Below are 13,999 nucleotides of genomic sequence, written 5' to 3'. Positions count from 1 at the left end.
TCCTCCGCTCTACCAACTGAGCTATCGAAGGGTAAAGAAAGAGACCATCATTTAAGCATGTATATTGAGGACGGAGCTGCCGATAAACCAAAGCTTTTTTGACAAAGAATGAATGGATTCTTAATGAGGAATATTGATGAGAAGCAAGGGTTGAGCTTGTTTTACAAAGGATGGATGGATTTGTTATGAGGAATATTGATGAGAAGCAAGGGTTGAGCTTGTTTTACAAAGAATGGATGGATTTGTCATGAGGAATATTGACAAGAAGCAAGGGTTTGCGATCAGGAAATACCTGTTGACCCAAACCGGACAACATTCTAAAAATGTCCTTCGAGCCGGAGTTGAACCAGCGACCTAAGGATACCTGCTAATTGCAGATTGAACATCAGCCTACAGTCCTCCGCTCTACCAACTGAGCTATCGAAGGGTAAAGAAAGAGACCTGCATTTAAGCGTGTATATTGAGGACGGAGCTGCCGATAAACCAAAGCTTTTTTGACAAAGAATGAATGGATTCTTAATGAGGAATATTGATGAGAAGCAAGGGTTGAGCTTGTTTTACAAAGGATGGATGGATTTGTTATGAGGAATATTGATGAGAAGCAAGGGTTGAGCTTGTTTTACAAAGAATGGATGGATTTGTCATGAGGAATATTGACAAGAAGCAAGGGTTTGCGATCAGGAAATACCTGTTGACCCAAACCGGACAACATTCTAAAAATGTCCTTCGAGCCGGAGTTGAACCAGCGACCTAAGGATACCTGCTAATTGCACATTGAACATCAGCCTACAGTCCTCCGCTCTACCAACTGAGCTATCGAAGGGTAAAGAAAGAAACCTGCATTTTAGCGTGTATATTGAGGATGGAGCTGACAATAAACCAAGGCTTGTTTGACAAAGAATGAATGGATTCTTAATGGGGAATATTGATGAGAAGCAAGGATTGAGCTTGTTTTACAAAGAATGGATGGATTTGTCATGAGGAATATTGACAAGAAGCAAGGGTTTGCGATCAGGAAATACCTGTTGACCCAAACCGGACAACATTATAAAAATGTCCTTCGAGCCGGAGTTGAACCAGCGACCTAAGGATACCTGCTAATTGCACATTGAACATGAGCCTACAGTCCTCCGCTCTACCAACTGAGCTATCGAAGGGTAAAGAAAGAGACCTGCATTTTAGCGTGTATATTGAGGACGGGGCTGCCGATAAACCAAAGCTTTTTTGACAAAGAATGAATGGATTCTTAATGAGGAATATTGATGAGAAGCAAGGGTTGAGCTTGTTTTACAAAGAATGAATGGATTTGTCATGAGGAATATTGACAAGAAGCAAGGGTTTGCGATCAGGAAATACCTGTTGACCCAAACCGGACAACATTATAAAAATGTCCTTCGAGCCGGAGTTGAACCAGTGACCTAAGGATACCTGCTAATTGCAGATTGAACATCAGCCTACAGTCCTCCGCTCTACCAACTGAGCTATCGAAGGGTAAAGAAAGAGACCTGCATTTTAGCGTGTATATTGAGGACGGAGCTGCCGATAAACCAAAGCTTTTTTGACAAAGAATGAATGGATTCTTAATGAGGAATATCGATGAGAAGCAAGGGTTGAGCTTGTTTTACAAAGGATGGATGGATTTGTTATGAGGAATATTGATGAGAAGCAAGGGTTGAGCTTGTTTTACAAAGAATGGATGGATTTGTCATGAGGAATATTGACAAGAAGCAAGGGTTTGCGATCAGGAAATACCTGTTGACCCAAACCGGACAACATTCTAAAAATGTCCTTCGAGCCGGAGTTGAACCAGCGACCTAAGGATACCTGCTAATTGCACATTGAACATCAGCCTACAGTCCTCCGCTCTACCAACTGAGCTATCGAAGGGTAAAGAAAGAAACCTGCATTTTAGCGTGTATATTGAGGATGGAGCTGACAATAAACCAAGGCTTGTTTGACAAAGAATGAATGGATTCTTAATGGGGAATATTGATGAGAAGCAAGGATTGAGCTTGTTTTACAAAGAATGGATGGATTTGTCATGAGGAATATTGACAAGAAGCAAGGGTTTGCGATCAGGAAATACCTGTTGACCCAAACCGGACAACATTATAAAAATGTCCTTCGAGCCGGAGTTGAACCAGCGACCTAAGGATACCTGCTAATTGCACATTGAACATCAGCCTACAGTCCTCCGCTCTACCAACTGAGCTATCGAAGGGTAAAGAAAGAGACCTGCATTTTAGAGTGTATATTGAGGACGGGGCTGCCAATAAACCAAAGCTTTTTTGACAAAGAATGAATGGATTCTTAATGAGGAATATTGATGAGAAGCAAGGGTTGAGCTTGTTTTACAAAGAATGAATGGATTTGTCATGAGGAATATTGACAAGAAGCAAGGGTTTGCGATCAGGAAATACCTGTTGACCCAAACCGGACAACATTATAAAAATGTCCTTCGAGCCGGAGTTGAACCAGTGACCTAAGGATACCTGCTAATTGCAGATTGAACATCAGCCTACAGTCCTCCGCTCTACCAACTGAGCTATCGAAGGGTAAAGAAAGAGACCTGCATTTTAGCGTGTATATTGAGGACGGAGCTGCCGATAAACCAAAGCTTTTTTGAAAAAGAATGAATGGATTCTTAATGAGGAATATCGATGAGAAGCAAGGGTTGAGCTTGTTTTACAAAGGATGGATGGATTTGTTATGAGGAATATTGATGAGAAGCAAGGGTTGAGCTTGTTTTACAAAGAATGAATGGATTTGTCATGAGGAATATTGACAAGAAGCAAGGGTTTTGCGATCAGGAAATACCTGTTGACCCAAACCGGACAACATTATAAAAATGTCCTTCGAGCCTGAGTTGAACCAGCGACCTAAGGATACCTGCTAATTGCAGATTGAACATCAGCCTACAGTCCTCCGCTCTACCAACTGAGCTATCGAAGGGTAAAGAAAGAGACCATCATTTAAGCATGTATATTGAGGACGGAGCTGCCGATAAACCAAAGCTTTTTTGACAAAGAATGAATGGATTCTTAATGAGGAATATTGATGAGAAGCAAGGGTTGAGCTTGTTTTACAAAGGATGGATGGATTTGTTATGAGGAATATTGATGAGAAGCAAGGGTTGAGCTTGTTTTACAAAGAATGGATGGATTTGTCATGAGGAATATTGACAAGAAGCAAGGGTTTGCGATCAGGAAATACCTGTTGACCCAAACCGGACAACATTCTAAAAATGTCCTTCGAGCCGGAGTTGAACCAGCGACCTAAGGATACCTGCTAATTGCACATTGAACATCAGCCTACAGTCCTCCGCTCTACCAACTGAGCTATCGAAGGGTAAAGAAAGAAACCTGCATTTTAGCGTGTATATTGAGGATGGAGCTGACAATAAACCAAGGCTTGTTTGACAAAGAATGAATGGATTCTTAATGGGGAATATTGATGAGAAGCAAGGATTGAGCTTGTTTTACAAAGAATGGATGGATTTGTCATGAGGAATATTGACAAGAAGCAAGGGTTTGCGATCAGGAAATACCTGTTGACCCAAACCGGACAACATTATAAAAATGTCCTTCGAGCCGGAGTTAAACCAGCGACCTAAGGATACCTGCTAATTGCACATTGAACATCAGCCTACAGTCCTCCGCTCTACCAATTGAGCTATCGAAGGGTAAAGAAAGAGACCTGCATTTTAGCGTGTATATTGAGGACGGAGCTGCCGATAAACCAAAGCTTTTTTGACAAAGAATGAATGGATTCTTAATGAGGAATATTGATGAGAAGCAAGGGTTGAGCTTGTTTTACAAAGGATGGATGGATTTGTTATGAGGAATATTGATGAGAAGCAAGGGTTGAGCTTGTTTTACAAAGAATGGATGGATTTGTCATGAGGAATATTGACAAGAAGCAAGGGTTTGCGATCAGGAAATACCTGTTGACCCAAACCGGACAACATTATAAAAATGTCCTTCGAGCCGGAGTTGAACCAGCGACCTAAGGATACCTGCTAATTGCACATTGAACATCAGCCTACAGTCCTCCGCTCTACCAACTGAGCTATCGAAGGGTAAAGAAAGAGACCTGCATTTTAGCGTGTATATTGAGGACGGAGCTGCCGATAAACCAAAGCTTTTTTGACAAAGAATGAATGGATTCTTAATGAGGAATATTGATGAGAAGCAAGGGTTGAGCTTGTTTTACAAAGAATGGATGGATTTGTTATGAGGAATATTGATGAGAAGCAAGGGTTGAGCTTGTTTTACAAAGAATGAATGGATTTGTCATGAGGAATATTGACAAGAAGCAAGGGTTTGCGATCAGGAAATACCTGTTGACCCAAACCGGACAACATTATAAAAATGTCCTTCGAGCCGGAGTTGAACAAGTGACCTAAGGATACCTGCTAATTGCAGATTGAACATCAGCCTACAGTCCTCCGCTCTACCAACTGAGCTATCGAAGGGTAAAGAAAGAGACCTGCATTTTAGCGTGTATATTGAGGACGGAGCTGCCGATAAACCAAAGCTTTTTTGACAAAGAATGAATGGATTCTTAATGAGGAATATCGATGAGAAGCAAGGGTTGAGCTTGTTTTACAAAGGATGGATGGATTTGTTATGAGGAATATTGATGAGAAGCAAGGGTTGAGCTTGTTTTACAAAGAATGAATGGATTTGTCATGAGGAATATTAACAAGAAGCAAGGGTTTTGCGATCAGGAAATACCTGTTGACCCAAACCGGACAACATTATAAAAATGTCCTTCGAGCCTGAGTTGAACCAGCGACCTAAGGATACCTGCTAATTGCAGATTGAACATCAGCCTACAGTCCTCCGCTCTACCAACTGAGCTATCGAAGGGTAAAGAAAGAGACCATCATTTAAGCGTGTATATTGAGGACGGAGCTGCCGATAAACCAAAGCTTTTTTGACAAAGAATGAATGGATTCTTAATGAGGAATATTGATGAGAAGCAAGGGTTGACCTTGTTTTACAAAGGATGGATGGATTTGTTATGAGGAATATTGATGAGAAGCAAGGGTTGAGCTTGTTTTACAAAGAATGGATGGATTTGTCATGAGGAATATTGACAAGAAGCAAGGGTTTGCGATCAGGAAATACCTGTTGACCCAAACCGGACAACATTATAAAAATGTCCTTCGAGCCGGAGTTTAACCAGCGACCTAAGGATACCTGCTAATTGCACATTGAACATCAGCCTAAAGTCCTCCGCTCTACCAACTGAGCTATCGAAGGGTAAAGAAAGAGACCTGCATTTTAGCGTGTACATTGAAGACGGAGCTGCCGATAAACCAAAGCTTTTTTGTCAAAGAATGAATGGATTCTTAATGAGGAATATGGATGAGAAGTAAGGGTTGAGCTTGTTTTACAAAGGATGGATGGATTTGTTATGAGGAATATTGATGAGAAGCAAGGGTTGAGCTTGTTTTACAAAGAATGGATGGATTTGTCATGAGGAATATTGACAAGAAGCAAGGGTTTGCGATCAGGAAATACCTGCTGACCCAAACCGAACAACATTATAATAATGTCCTTCGAGCCGGAGTTGAACCAGCGACCTAAGGATACCTGCTAATTGCAGTTTGAACATCAGCCTACAGTCCTCCGCTCTACCAACTGAGCTATCGAAGGGTAAAGAAAGAGACCTGCATTTTAGCGTGTATATTGAGGACGGAGCTGCCGATAAACCAAAGCTTTTTTGACAAAGAATGAATGGATCCTTAATGAGGAATATTGATGAGAAGCAAGGGTTGAGCTTGTTTTACAAAGGATGGATGGATTTTTTATGAGGAATATTGATGAGAAGCAAGGGTTGAGCTTGTTTTACAAAGAATGGATGGATTTGTCATGAGGAATATTGACAAGAAGCAAGGGTTTGCGATCAGGAAATACCTGTTGACCCAAACCGGACAACATTATAAAAATGTCCTTCGAGCCGGAGTTGAACCAGCGACCTAAGGATACCTGCTAATTGCACATTGAACATCAGCCTACAGTCCTCCGCTCTACCAACTGAGCTATCGAAGGGTAAAGAAAGAGACCTGCATTTTAGCGTGTATATTGAGGACGGGGCTGCCGATAAACCAAAGCTTTTTTGACAAAGAATGAATGGATTCTTAATGAGGAATATTGATGAGAAGCAAGGGTTGAGCTTGTTTTACAAAGAATGAATGGATTTGTCATGAGGAATATTGACAAGAAGCAAGGGTTTGCGATCAGGAAATACCTGTTGACCCAAACCGGACAACATTATAAAAATGTCCTTCGAGCCGGAGTTGAACCAGTGACCTAAGGATACCTGCTAATTGCAGATTGAACATCAGCCTACAGTCCTCCGCTCTACCAACTGAGCTATCGAAGGGTAAAGAAAGAGACCTGCATTTTAGCGTGTATATTGAGGACGGAGCTGCCGATAAACCAAAGCTTTTTTGACAAAGAATGAATGGATTCTTAATGAGGAATATTGATTAGAAGCAAGGGTTGAGCTTGTTTTACAAAGGATGGATGGATTTATTATGAGGAATATTGATGAGAAGCAAGGGTTGAGCTTGTTTTACAAAGAATGGATGGATTTGTTATGAGGAATATTGACAAGAAGCAAGGGTTTGCGATCAGGAAATACCTGTTGACCCAAACCGGACAACATTATAAAAATGTCCTTCGAGCCGGAGTTGAACCAGCGACCTAAGGATACCTGCTAATTGCACATTGAACATCAGCCTACAGTCCTCCGCTCTACCAACTGAGCTATCGAAGGGTAAAGAAAGAGACCTGCATTTTAGCGTGTATATTGAGGACGGAGCTGCCGATAAACCAAAGCTTTTTTGACAAAGAATGAATGGATTCTTAATGAGGAATATTGATGAGAAGCAAGGGTTGAGCTTGTTTTACAAAGGATGGATGGATTTGTTATGAGGAATATTGATGAGAAGCAAGGGTTGAGCTTGTTTTACAAAGGATGGATGGATTTGTTATGAGGAATATTGATGAGAAGCAAGGGTTGAGCTTGTTTTACAAAGAATGGATGGATTTGTCATGAGGAATATTGACAAGATGCAAGGGTTTGCGATCAGGAAATACCTGTTGACCCAAACCGGACAACATTATAAAAATGTCCTTCGAGCCGGAGTTGAACCAGCGACCTAAGGATACCTGCTAACTACAGATTGAACATCAGCCTACAGTCCTCCGCTCTACCAACTGAGCTATCGAAGGGTAAAGAAAGAGACCTGCATTTTAGCGTGTATATTGAGGACGGAGCTGCCGATAAACCAAAGCTTTTTTGACAAAGAATGAATGGATTCTTAATGAGGAATATTGATGAGAAGCAAGGGTTGAGCTTGTTTTACAAAGGATGGATGGATTTGTTATGAGGAATATTGATGAGAAGCAAGGGTTGAGCTTGTTTTACAAAGGATGGATGGATTTGTTATGGGGAATATTGATGAGAAGCAAGGGTTGAGCTTGTTTTACAAAGAATGGATGGATTTGTCATGATGAATATTGACAAGATGCAAGGGTTTGCGATCAGGAAATACCTGTTGACCCAAACCGGACAACATTATAAAAATCTCTTTCGAGCCGGAGTTGAACCAGCGACCTAAGGATACCTGCTAACTACAGATTGAACATCAGCCTACAGTCCTCCGCTCTACCAACTGAGCTATCGAAGGGTAAAGAAAGAGACCTGCATTTTAGCGTGTATATTGAGGACGGAGCTGCCGATAAACCAAAGCTTTTTTGACAAAGAATGAATGGATTCTTAATGAGGAATATTGATGAGAAGCAAGGGTTGAGCTTGTTTTACAAAGGATGGATGGATTTATTATGAGGAATATTGATGAGAAGCAAGGGTTGAGCTTGTTTTACAAAGAATAGATGGATTTGTCATGAGGAATATTGACAAGAAGCAAGGGTTTGCGATCAGGAAATACCTGTTGACCCAAACCGGACAACATTATAAAAATGTCCTTCGAGCCGGAGTTGAACCAGCGACCTAAGGATACCTGCTAATTGCACATTGAACATCAGCCTACAGTCCTCCGCTCTACCAACTGAGCTATCGAAGGGTAAAGAAAGAGACCTGCATTTTAGCGTGTATATTGAGGACGGAGCTGCCGATAAACCAAAGCTTTTTTGACAAAGAATGAATGGATTCTTAATGAGGAATATTGATGAGAAGCAAGGGTTGAGCTTGTTTTACAAAGGATGGATGGTTTTGTTATGAGGATTATTGATGAGAAGCAAGGGTTGAGCTTGTTTTACAAAGGATGGATGGATTTGTTATGAGGAATATTGATGAGAAGCAAGGGTTGAGCTTGTTTTACAAAGGATGGATGGATTTATTATGAGGAATATTGATGAGAAGCAAGGGTTGAGCTTGTTTTACAAAGAATGGATGGATTTGTCATGAGGAATATTGACAAGAAGCAAGGGTTTGCGATCAGGAAATACCTGTTGACCCAAACCGGACAACATTATAAAAATGTCCTTCGAGCCGGAGTTGAACCAGCGACCTAAGGATACCTGCTAATTGCACATTGAACATCAGCCTACAGTCCTCCGCTCTACCAACTGAGCTATCGAAGGGTAAAGAAAGAAACCTGCATTTTAGCGTGTATATTGAGGACGGAGCTGCCGATAAACCAAAGCTTTTTTGACAAAGAATGAATGGATTCTTAATGAGGAATATTGATGAGAAGCAAGGGTTGAGCTTGTTTTACAAAGGATGGATGGATTTGTTATGAGGAATATTGATGAGAAGCAAGGGTTGAGCTTGTTTTACAAAGGATGGATGGATTTGTTATGAGGAATATTGATGAGAAGCAAGGGTTGAGCTTGTTTTACAAAGAATGGATGGATTTGTCATGAGGAATATTGACAAGATGCAAGGGTTTGCGATCAGGAAATACCTGTTGACCCAAACCGGACAACATTATAAAAATGTCCTTCGAGCCGGAGTTGAACCAGCGACCTAAGGATACCTGCTAATTGCACATTGAACATCAGCCTACAGTCCTCCGCTCTACCAACTGAGCTATCGAAGGGTAAAGAAAGAAACCTGCATTTTAGCGTGTATATTGAGGACGGAGCTGCCGATAAACCAAAGCTTTTTTGAAAAAGAATGAATGGATTCTTAATGAGGAATATTGATGAGAAGCAAGGGTTGAGCTTGTTTTACAAAGGATGGATGGATTTGTTATGAGGAATATTGATGAGAAGCAAGGTTTGAGCTTGTTTTACAAAGGATGGATGGATTTGTTATGAGGAATATTGATGAGAAGCAAGGGTTGAGCTTGTTTTACAAAGAATGGATGGATTTGTCATGAGGAATATTGACAAGAAGCAAGGGTTTGCGATCAGGAAATACCTGTTGACCCAAACCGGACAACATTATAAAAATGTCCTTCGAGCCGGAGTTGAACCAGCGACCTAAGGATACCTGCTAATTGCACATTGAACATCAGCCTACAGTCCTCCGCTCTACCAACTGAGCTATCGAAGGGTAAAGAAAGAGACCTGCATTATAGCGTGTATATTGAGGACGGAGCTGCCGATAAACCAAAGCTTTTTTGACAAAGAATGAATGGATTCTTAATGAGGAATATTGATGAGAAGCAAGGGTTGAGCTTGTTTTACAAAGGATGGATGGTTTTGTTATGAGGATTATTGATGAGAAGCAAGGGTTGAGCTTGTTTTACAAAGGATGGATGGATTTGTTATGAGGAAAATTGATGAGAAGCAAGGGTTGAGCTTGTTTTACAAAGAATGGATGGATTTTTCATGAGGAATATTGACAAGATGCAAGGGTTTGCGATCAGGAAATACCTGTTGACCCAAACCGGACAACATTATAAAAATGTCCTTCGAGCCGGAGTTGAACCAGCGACCTAAGGATACCTGCTAATTACAGATTGAACATCAGCCTACAGTCCTCCGCTCTACCAACTGAGCTATCGAAGGGTAAAGAAAGAGACCTGCATTTTAGCGTGTATATTGAGGACGGGGCTGCCGATAAACCAAAGCTTTTTTGACAAAGAATGAATGGATTCTTAATGAGGAATATTGATGAGAAGCAAGGGTTGAGCTTGTTTTACAAAGGATGGATGGATTTGTTATGAGGAATATTGATGAGAAGCAAGGGTTGAGCTTGTTTTACAAAGAATGGATGGATTTGTCATGAGGAATATTGACAAGAAGCAAGGGTTTGCGATCAGGAAATACCTGTTGACCCAAACAGGACAACATTATAAAAATGTCCTTCGAGCCGGAGTTGAACCAGCGACCTAAGGATACCTGCTAATTGCACATTGAACATCAGCCTACAGTCCTCCGCTCTACCAACTGAGCTATCGAAGGGTAAAGAAAGAGACCTGCATTTTAGCGTGTATATTGAGGACGGAGCTGCCGATAAACCAAAGCTTTTTTGACAAAGAATGAATGGATTCTTAATGAGGAATATTGATGAGAAGCAAGGGTTGAGCTTGTTTTACAAAGGATGGATGGATTTGTTATGAGGAATATTGATGAGAAGCAAGGGTTGAGCTTGTTTTACAAAGAATGGATGGATTTGTCATGAGGAATATTGACAAGAAGCAAGGGTTTGCGATCCGTAAATACCTGTTGACCCAAACCGGACAACATTATAAAAATGTCCTTCGAGCCGGAGTTGAACCAGCGACCTAAGGATACCTGCTAATTGCACATTGAACATCAGCCTACAGTCCTCCGCTCTACCAACTGAGCTATCGAAGGGTAAAGAAAGAGACCTGCATTTTAGCGTGTATATTGAGGACGGGGCTGCCAATAAACCAAAGCTTTTTTGACAAAGAATGAATGGATTCTTAATGAGGAATATTGATGAGAAGCAAGGGTTGAGCTTGTTTTACAAAGAATGAATGGATTTGTCATGAGGAATATTGACAAGAAGCAAGGGTTTGCGATCAGGAAATACCTGTTGACCCAAACCGGACAACATTATAAAAATGTCCTTCGAGCCGGAGTTGAACCAGTGACCTAAGGATACCTGCTAATTGCAGATTGAACATCAGCCTACAGTCCTCCGCTCTACCAACTGAGCTATCGAAGGGTAAAGAAAGAGACCTGCATTTTAGCGTGTATATTAAGGACGGAGCTGCCGATAAACCAAAGCTTTTTTGACAAAGAATGAATGGATTCTTAATGAGGAATATTGATGAGAAGCAAGGGTTGAGCTTGTTTTACAAAGGATGGATGGATTTGTTATGAGGAATATTGATGAGAAGCAAGGGTTGAGCTTGTTTTACAAAGGATGGATGGATTTGTTATGAGGAATATTGATGAGAAGCAAGGGTTGAGCTTGTTTTACAAAGAATGGATGGATTTGTTATGAGGAATATTGATGAGAAGCAAGGGTTGAGCTTGTTTTACAAAGAATGGATGGATTTGTCATGAGGAATATTGACAAGATGCAAGGGTTTGCGATCAGGAAATACCTGTTGACCCAAACCGGACAACATTATAAAAATGTCCTTCGAGCCGGAGTTGAACCAGCGACCTAAGGATACCTGCTAATTGCACATTGAACATCAGCCTACAGTCCTCCGCTCTACCAACTGAGCTATCGAAGGGTAAAGAAAGAGACCTGCATTTTAGCGTGTATATTGAGGACGGAGCTGCCGATAAACCAAAGCTTTTTTGACAAAGAATGAATGGATTCTTAATGAGGAATATTGATGAGAAGCAAGGGTTGAGCTTGTTTTACAAAGGATGGATGGTTTTGTTATGAGGATTATTGATGAGAAGCAAGGGTTGAGCTTGTTTTACAAAGGATGGATGGATTTGTTATGAGGAAAATTGATGAGAAGCAAGGGTTGAGCTTGTTTTACAAAGAATGGATGGATTTTTCATGAGGAATATTGACAAGATGCAAGGGTTTGCGATCAGGAAATAACTGTTGACCCAAACCGGACAACATTATAAAAATGTCCTTCGAGCCGGAGTTGAACCAGCGACCTAAGGATACCTGCTAATTACAGATTGAACATCAGCCTACAGTCCTCCGCTCTACCAACTGAGCTATCGAAGGGTAAAGAAAGAGACCTGCATTTTAGCGTGTATATTGAGGACGGGGCTGCCGATAAACCAAAGCTTTTTTGACAAAGAATGAATGGATTCTTAATGAGGAATATTGATGAGAAGCAAGGGTTGAGCTTGTTTTACAAAGGATGGATGGATTTGTTATGAGGAATATTGATGAGAAGCAAGGGTTGAGCTTGTTTTACAAAGAATGGATGGATTTGTCATGAGGAATATTGACAAGAAGCAAGGGTTTGCGATCAGGAAATACCTGTTGACCCAAACAGGACAACATTATAAAAATGTCCTTCGAGCCGGAGTTGAACCAGCGACCTAAGGATACCTGCTAATTGCACTTTGAACATCAGCCTACAGTCCTCCGCTCTACCAACTGAGCTATCGAAGGGTAAAGAAAGAGACCTGCATTTTAGCGTGTATAGTGAGGACGGAGCTGCCGATAAACCAAAGCTTTTTTGACAAAGAATGAATGGATTCTTAATGAGGAATATTGATGAGAAGCAAGGGTTGAGCTTGTTTTACAAAGGATGGATGGATTTGTTATGAGGAATATTGATGAGAAGCAAGGGTTGAGCTTGTTTTACAAAGGATGGATGGATTTGTTATGAGGAATATTGATGAGAAGCAAGGGTTGAGCTTGTTTTACAAAGAATGGATGGATTTGTCATGAGGAATATTGACAAGATGCAAGGGTTTGCGATCAGGAAATACCTGTTGACCCAAACCGGACAACATTATAAAAATGTCCTTCGAGCCGGAGTTGAACCAGCGACCTAAGGATACCTGCTAACTACAGATTGAACATCAGCCTACAGTCCTCCGCTCTACCAACTGAGCTATCGAAGGGTAAAGAAAGAGACCTGCATTTTAGCGTGTATATTGAGGACGGAGCTGCCGATAAACCAAAGCTTTTTTGACAAAGAATGAATGGATTCTTAATAAGGAATATTGATGAGAAGCAAGGGTTGAGCTTGTTTTACAAAGGATGGATGGATTTGTTATGAGGAATATTGATGAGAAGCAAGGGTTGAGCTTGTTTTACAAAGAATGGATGGATTTGTCATGAGGAATATTGACAAGAAGCAAGGGTTTGCGATCAGGAAATACCTGTTGACCCAAACCGGACAACATTATAAAAATGTCCTTCGAGCCGGAGTTGAACCAGCGACCTAAGGATACCTGCTAATTGCACATTGAACATCAGCCTACAGTCCTCCGCTCTACCAACTGAGCTATCGAAGGGTAAAGAAAGAGACCTGCATTTTAGCGTGTATATTGAGGACGGAGCTGCCGATAAACCAAAGCTTTTTTGACAAAGAATGAATGGATTCTTAATGAGGAATATTGATGAGAAGCAAGGGTTGAGCTTGTTTTACAAAGGATGGATGGTTTTGTTATGAGGATTATTGATGAGAAGCAAGGGTTGAGCTTGTTTTACAAAGGATGGATGGATTTGTTATGAGGAAAATTGATGAGAAGCAAGGGTTGAGCTTGTTTTACAAAGAATGGATGGATTTTTCATGAGGAATATTGACAAGATGCAAGGGTTTACGATCAGGAAATAACTGTTGACCCAAACCGGACAACATTATAAAAATGTCCTTCGAGCCGGAGTTGAACCAGCGACCTAAGGATACCTGCTAATTACAGATTGAACATCAGCCTACAGTCCTCCGCTCTACCAACTGAGCTATCGAAGGGTAAAGAAAGAGACCTGCATTTTAGCGTGTATATTGAGGACGGGGCTGCCGATAAACCAAAGCTTTTTTGACAAAGAATGAATGGATTCTTAATGAGGAATATTGATGAGAAGCAAGGGTTGAGCTTGTTTTACAAAGGATGGATGGATTTGTTATGAGGAATATTGATGAGAAGCAAGGGTTGAGCTTGTT

General features: G+C 41.0%; 24 non-coding genes across 24 annotated transcripts; all 24 read right to left on the bottom strand.

The window, feature by feature from the left end:
- Positions 1-326: 326 nt before the first annotated feature.
- Positions 327-427, bottom strand: trnay-gua (transfer RNA tyrosine (anticodon GUA)). The gene is made up of 2 exons: positions 391-427; positions 327-362 (listed from the first exon to the last, which is right to left on the bottom strand). It is a non-coding gene; the product is annotated as a tRNA-Tyr (tRNA).
- Positions 428-722: 295 nt separating this feature from the next.
- On the bottom strand, positions 723-823 carry trnay-gua (transfer RNA tyrosine (anticodon GUA)). The gene is made up of 2 exons: positions 787-823; positions 723-758 (listed from the first exon to the last, which is right to left on the bottom strand). It is a non-coding gene; the product is annotated as a tRNA-Tyr (tRNA).
- A 233-nt stretch (positions 824-1,056) lies between these two features.
- trnay-gua (transfer RNA tyrosine (anticodon GUA)) lies at positions 1,057-1,157 on the bottom strand. The gene is made up of 2 exons: positions 1,121-1,157; positions 1,057-1,092 (listed from the first exon to the last, which is right to left on the bottom strand). It is a non-coding gene; the product is annotated as a tRNA-Tyr (tRNA).
- Positions 1,158-1,786: 629 nt separating this feature from the next.
- Positions 1,787-1,887, bottom strand: trnay-gua (transfer RNA tyrosine (anticodon GUA)). The gene is made up of 2 exons: positions 1,851-1,887; positions 1,787-1,822 (listed from the first exon to the last, which is right to left on the bottom strand). It is a non-coding gene; the product is annotated as a tRNA-Tyr (tRNA).
- A 233-nt stretch (positions 1,888-2,120) lies between these two features.
- trnay-gua (transfer RNA tyrosine (anticodon GUA)) lies at positions 2,121-2,221 on the bottom strand. Its single transcript has 2 exons — positions 2,185-2,221; positions 2,121-2,156 (listed from the first exon to the last, which is right to left on the bottom strand). It is a non-coding gene; the product is annotated as a tRNA-Tyr (tRNA).
- Positions 2,222-3,247: 1,026 nt separating this feature from the next.
- Positions 3,248-3,348, bottom strand: trnay-gua (transfer RNA tyrosine (anticodon GUA)). Its single transcript has 2 exons — positions 3,312-3,348; positions 3,248-3,283 (listed from the first exon to the last, which is right to left on the bottom strand). It is a non-coding gene; the product is annotated as a tRNA-Tyr (tRNA).
- Positions 3,349-3,977: 629 nt separating this feature from the next.
- trnay-gua (transfer RNA tyrosine (anticodon GUA)) lies at positions 3,978-4,078 on the bottom strand. Its single transcript has 2 exons — positions 4,042-4,078; positions 3,978-4,013 (listed from the first exon to the last, which is right to left on the bottom strand). It is a non-coding gene; the product is annotated as a tRNA-Tyr (tRNA).
- A 1,484-nt stretch (positions 4,079-5,562) lies between these two features.
- Positions 5,563-5,663, bottom strand: trnay-gua (transfer RNA tyrosine (anticodon GUA)). The gene is made up of 2 exons: positions 5,627-5,663; positions 5,563-5,598 (listed from the first exon to the last, which is right to left on the bottom strand). It is a non-coding gene; the product is annotated as a tRNA-Tyr (tRNA).
- Positions 5,664-5,958: 295 nt separating this feature from the next.
- On the bottom strand, positions 5,959-6,059 carry trnay-gua (transfer RNA tyrosine (anticodon GUA)). Its single transcript has 2 exons — positions 6,023-6,059; positions 5,959-5,994 (listed from the first exon to the last, which is right to left on the bottom strand). It is a non-coding gene; the product is annotated as a tRNA-Tyr (tRNA).
- A 629-nt stretch (positions 6,060-6,688) lies between these two features.
- On the bottom strand, positions 6,689-6,789 carry trnay-gua (transfer RNA tyrosine (anticodon GUA)). The gene is made up of 2 exons: positions 6,753-6,789; positions 6,689-6,724 (listed from the first exon to the last, which is right to left on the bottom strand). It is a non-coding gene; the product is annotated as a tRNA-Tyr (tRNA).
- Positions 6,790-7,146: 357 nt separating this feature from the next.
- Positions 7,147-7,247, bottom strand: trnay-gua (transfer RNA tyrosine (anticodon GUA)). The gene is made up of 2 exons: positions 7,211-7,247; positions 7,147-7,182 (listed from the first exon to the last, which is right to left on the bottom strand). It is a non-coding gene; the product is annotated as a tRNA-Tyr (tRNA).
- Positions 7,248-8,000: 753 nt separating this feature from the next.
- Positions 8,001-8,101, bottom strand: trnay-gua (transfer RNA tyrosine (anticodon GUA)). Its single transcript has 2 exons — positions 8,065-8,101; positions 8,001-8,036 (listed from the first exon to the last, which is right to left on the bottom strand). It is a non-coding gene; the product is annotated as a tRNA-Tyr (tRNA).
- Positions 8,102-8,520: 419 nt separating this feature from the next.
- On the bottom strand, positions 8,521-8,621 carry trnay-gua (transfer RNA tyrosine (anticodon GUA)). Its single transcript has 2 exons — positions 8,585-8,621; positions 8,521-8,556 (listed from the first exon to the last, which is right to left on the bottom strand). It is a non-coding gene; the product is annotated as a tRNA-Tyr (tRNA).
- Positions 8,622-8,978: 357 nt separating this feature from the next.
- trnay-gua (transfer RNA tyrosine (anticodon GUA)) lies at positions 8,979-9,079 on the bottom strand. Its single transcript has 2 exons — positions 9,043-9,079; positions 8,979-9,014 (listed from the first exon to the last, which is right to left on the bottom strand). It is a non-coding gene; the product is annotated as a tRNA-Tyr (tRNA).
- A 357-nt stretch (positions 9,080-9,436) lies between these two features.
- On the bottom strand, positions 9,437-9,537 carry trnay-gua (transfer RNA tyrosine (anticodon GUA)). Its single transcript has 2 exons — positions 9,501-9,537; positions 9,437-9,472 (listed from the first exon to the last, which is right to left on the bottom strand). It is a non-coding gene; the product is annotated as a tRNA-Tyr (tRNA).
- A 357-nt stretch (positions 9,538-9,894) lies between these two features.
- trnay-gua (transfer RNA tyrosine (anticodon GUA)) lies at positions 9,895-9,995 on the bottom strand. The gene is made up of 2 exons: positions 9,959-9,995; positions 9,895-9,930 (listed from the first exon to the last, which is right to left on the bottom strand). It is a non-coding gene; the product is annotated as a tRNA-Tyr (tRNA).
- Positions 9,996-10,290: 295 nt separating this feature from the next.
- trnay-gua (transfer RNA tyrosine (anticodon GUA)) lies at positions 10,291-10,391 on the bottom strand. The gene is made up of 2 exons: positions 10,355-10,391; positions 10,291-10,326 (listed from the first exon to the last, which is right to left on the bottom strand). It is a non-coding gene; the product is annotated as a tRNA-Tyr (tRNA).
- Positions 10,392-10,686: 295 nt separating this feature from the next.
- On the bottom strand, positions 10,687-10,787 carry trnay-gua (transfer RNA tyrosine (anticodon GUA)). Its single transcript has 2 exons — positions 10,751-10,787; positions 10,687-10,722 (listed from the first exon to the last, which is right to left on the bottom strand). It is a non-coding gene; the product is annotated as a tRNA-Tyr (tRNA).
- A 753-nt stretch (positions 10,788-11,540) lies between these two features.
- Positions 11,541-11,641, bottom strand: trnay-gua (transfer RNA tyrosine (anticodon GUA)). Its single transcript has 2 exons — positions 11,605-11,641; positions 11,541-11,576 (listed from the first exon to the last, which is right to left on the bottom strand). It is a non-coding gene; the product is annotated as a tRNA-Tyr (tRNA).
- A 357-nt stretch (positions 11,642-11,998) lies between these two features.
- trnay-gua (transfer RNA tyrosine (anticodon GUA)) lies at positions 11,999-12,099 on the bottom strand. The gene is made up of 2 exons: positions 12,063-12,099; positions 11,999-12,034 (listed from the first exon to the last, which is right to left on the bottom strand). It is a non-coding gene; the product is annotated as a tRNA-Tyr (tRNA).
- Positions 12,100-12,394: 295 nt separating this feature from the next.
- Positions 12,395-12,495, bottom strand: trnay-gua (transfer RNA tyrosine (anticodon GUA)). The gene is made up of 2 exons: positions 12,459-12,495; positions 12,395-12,430 (listed from the first exon to the last, which is right to left on the bottom strand). It is a non-coding gene; the product is annotated as a tRNA-Tyr (tRNA).
- A 357-nt stretch (positions 12,496-12,852) lies between these two features.
- On the bottom strand, positions 12,853-12,953 carry trnay-gua (transfer RNA tyrosine (anticodon GUA)). Its single transcript has 2 exons — positions 12,917-12,953; positions 12,853-12,888 (listed from the first exon to the last, which is right to left on the bottom strand). It is a non-coding gene; the product is annotated as a tRNA-Tyr (tRNA).
- Positions 12,954-13,248: 295 nt separating this feature from the next.
- On the bottom strand, positions 13,249-13,349 carry trnay-gua (transfer RNA tyrosine (anticodon GUA)). Its single transcript has 2 exons — positions 13,313-13,349; positions 13,249-13,284 (listed from the first exon to the last, which is right to left on the bottom strand). It is a non-coding gene; the product is annotated as a tRNA-Tyr (tRNA).
- A 357-nt stretch (positions 13,350-13,706) lies between these two features.
- Positions 13,707-13,807, bottom strand: trnay-gua (transfer RNA tyrosine (anticodon GUA)). Its single transcript has 2 exons — positions 13,771-13,807; positions 13,707-13,742 (listed from the first exon to the last, which is right to left on the bottom strand). It is a non-coding gene; the product is annotated as a tRNA-Tyr (tRNA).
- Positions 13,808-13,999: the final 192 nt, after the last annotated feature.

Source organism: Gasterosteus aculeatus, chromosome 12, assembly GCF_964276395.1.
Source record: "Gasterosteus aculeatus chromosome 12, fGasAcu3.hap1.1, whole genome shotgun sequence".
Taxonomy (NCBI): domain Eukaryota; kingdom Metazoa; phylum Chordata; class Actinopteri; order Perciformes; family Gasterosteidae; genus Gasterosteus; species Gasterosteus aculeatus.
The sequence above is the reverse complement of the archived record's forward strand: the minus strand, read 5'-3'. Positions and strand labels throughout refer to the sequence as shown.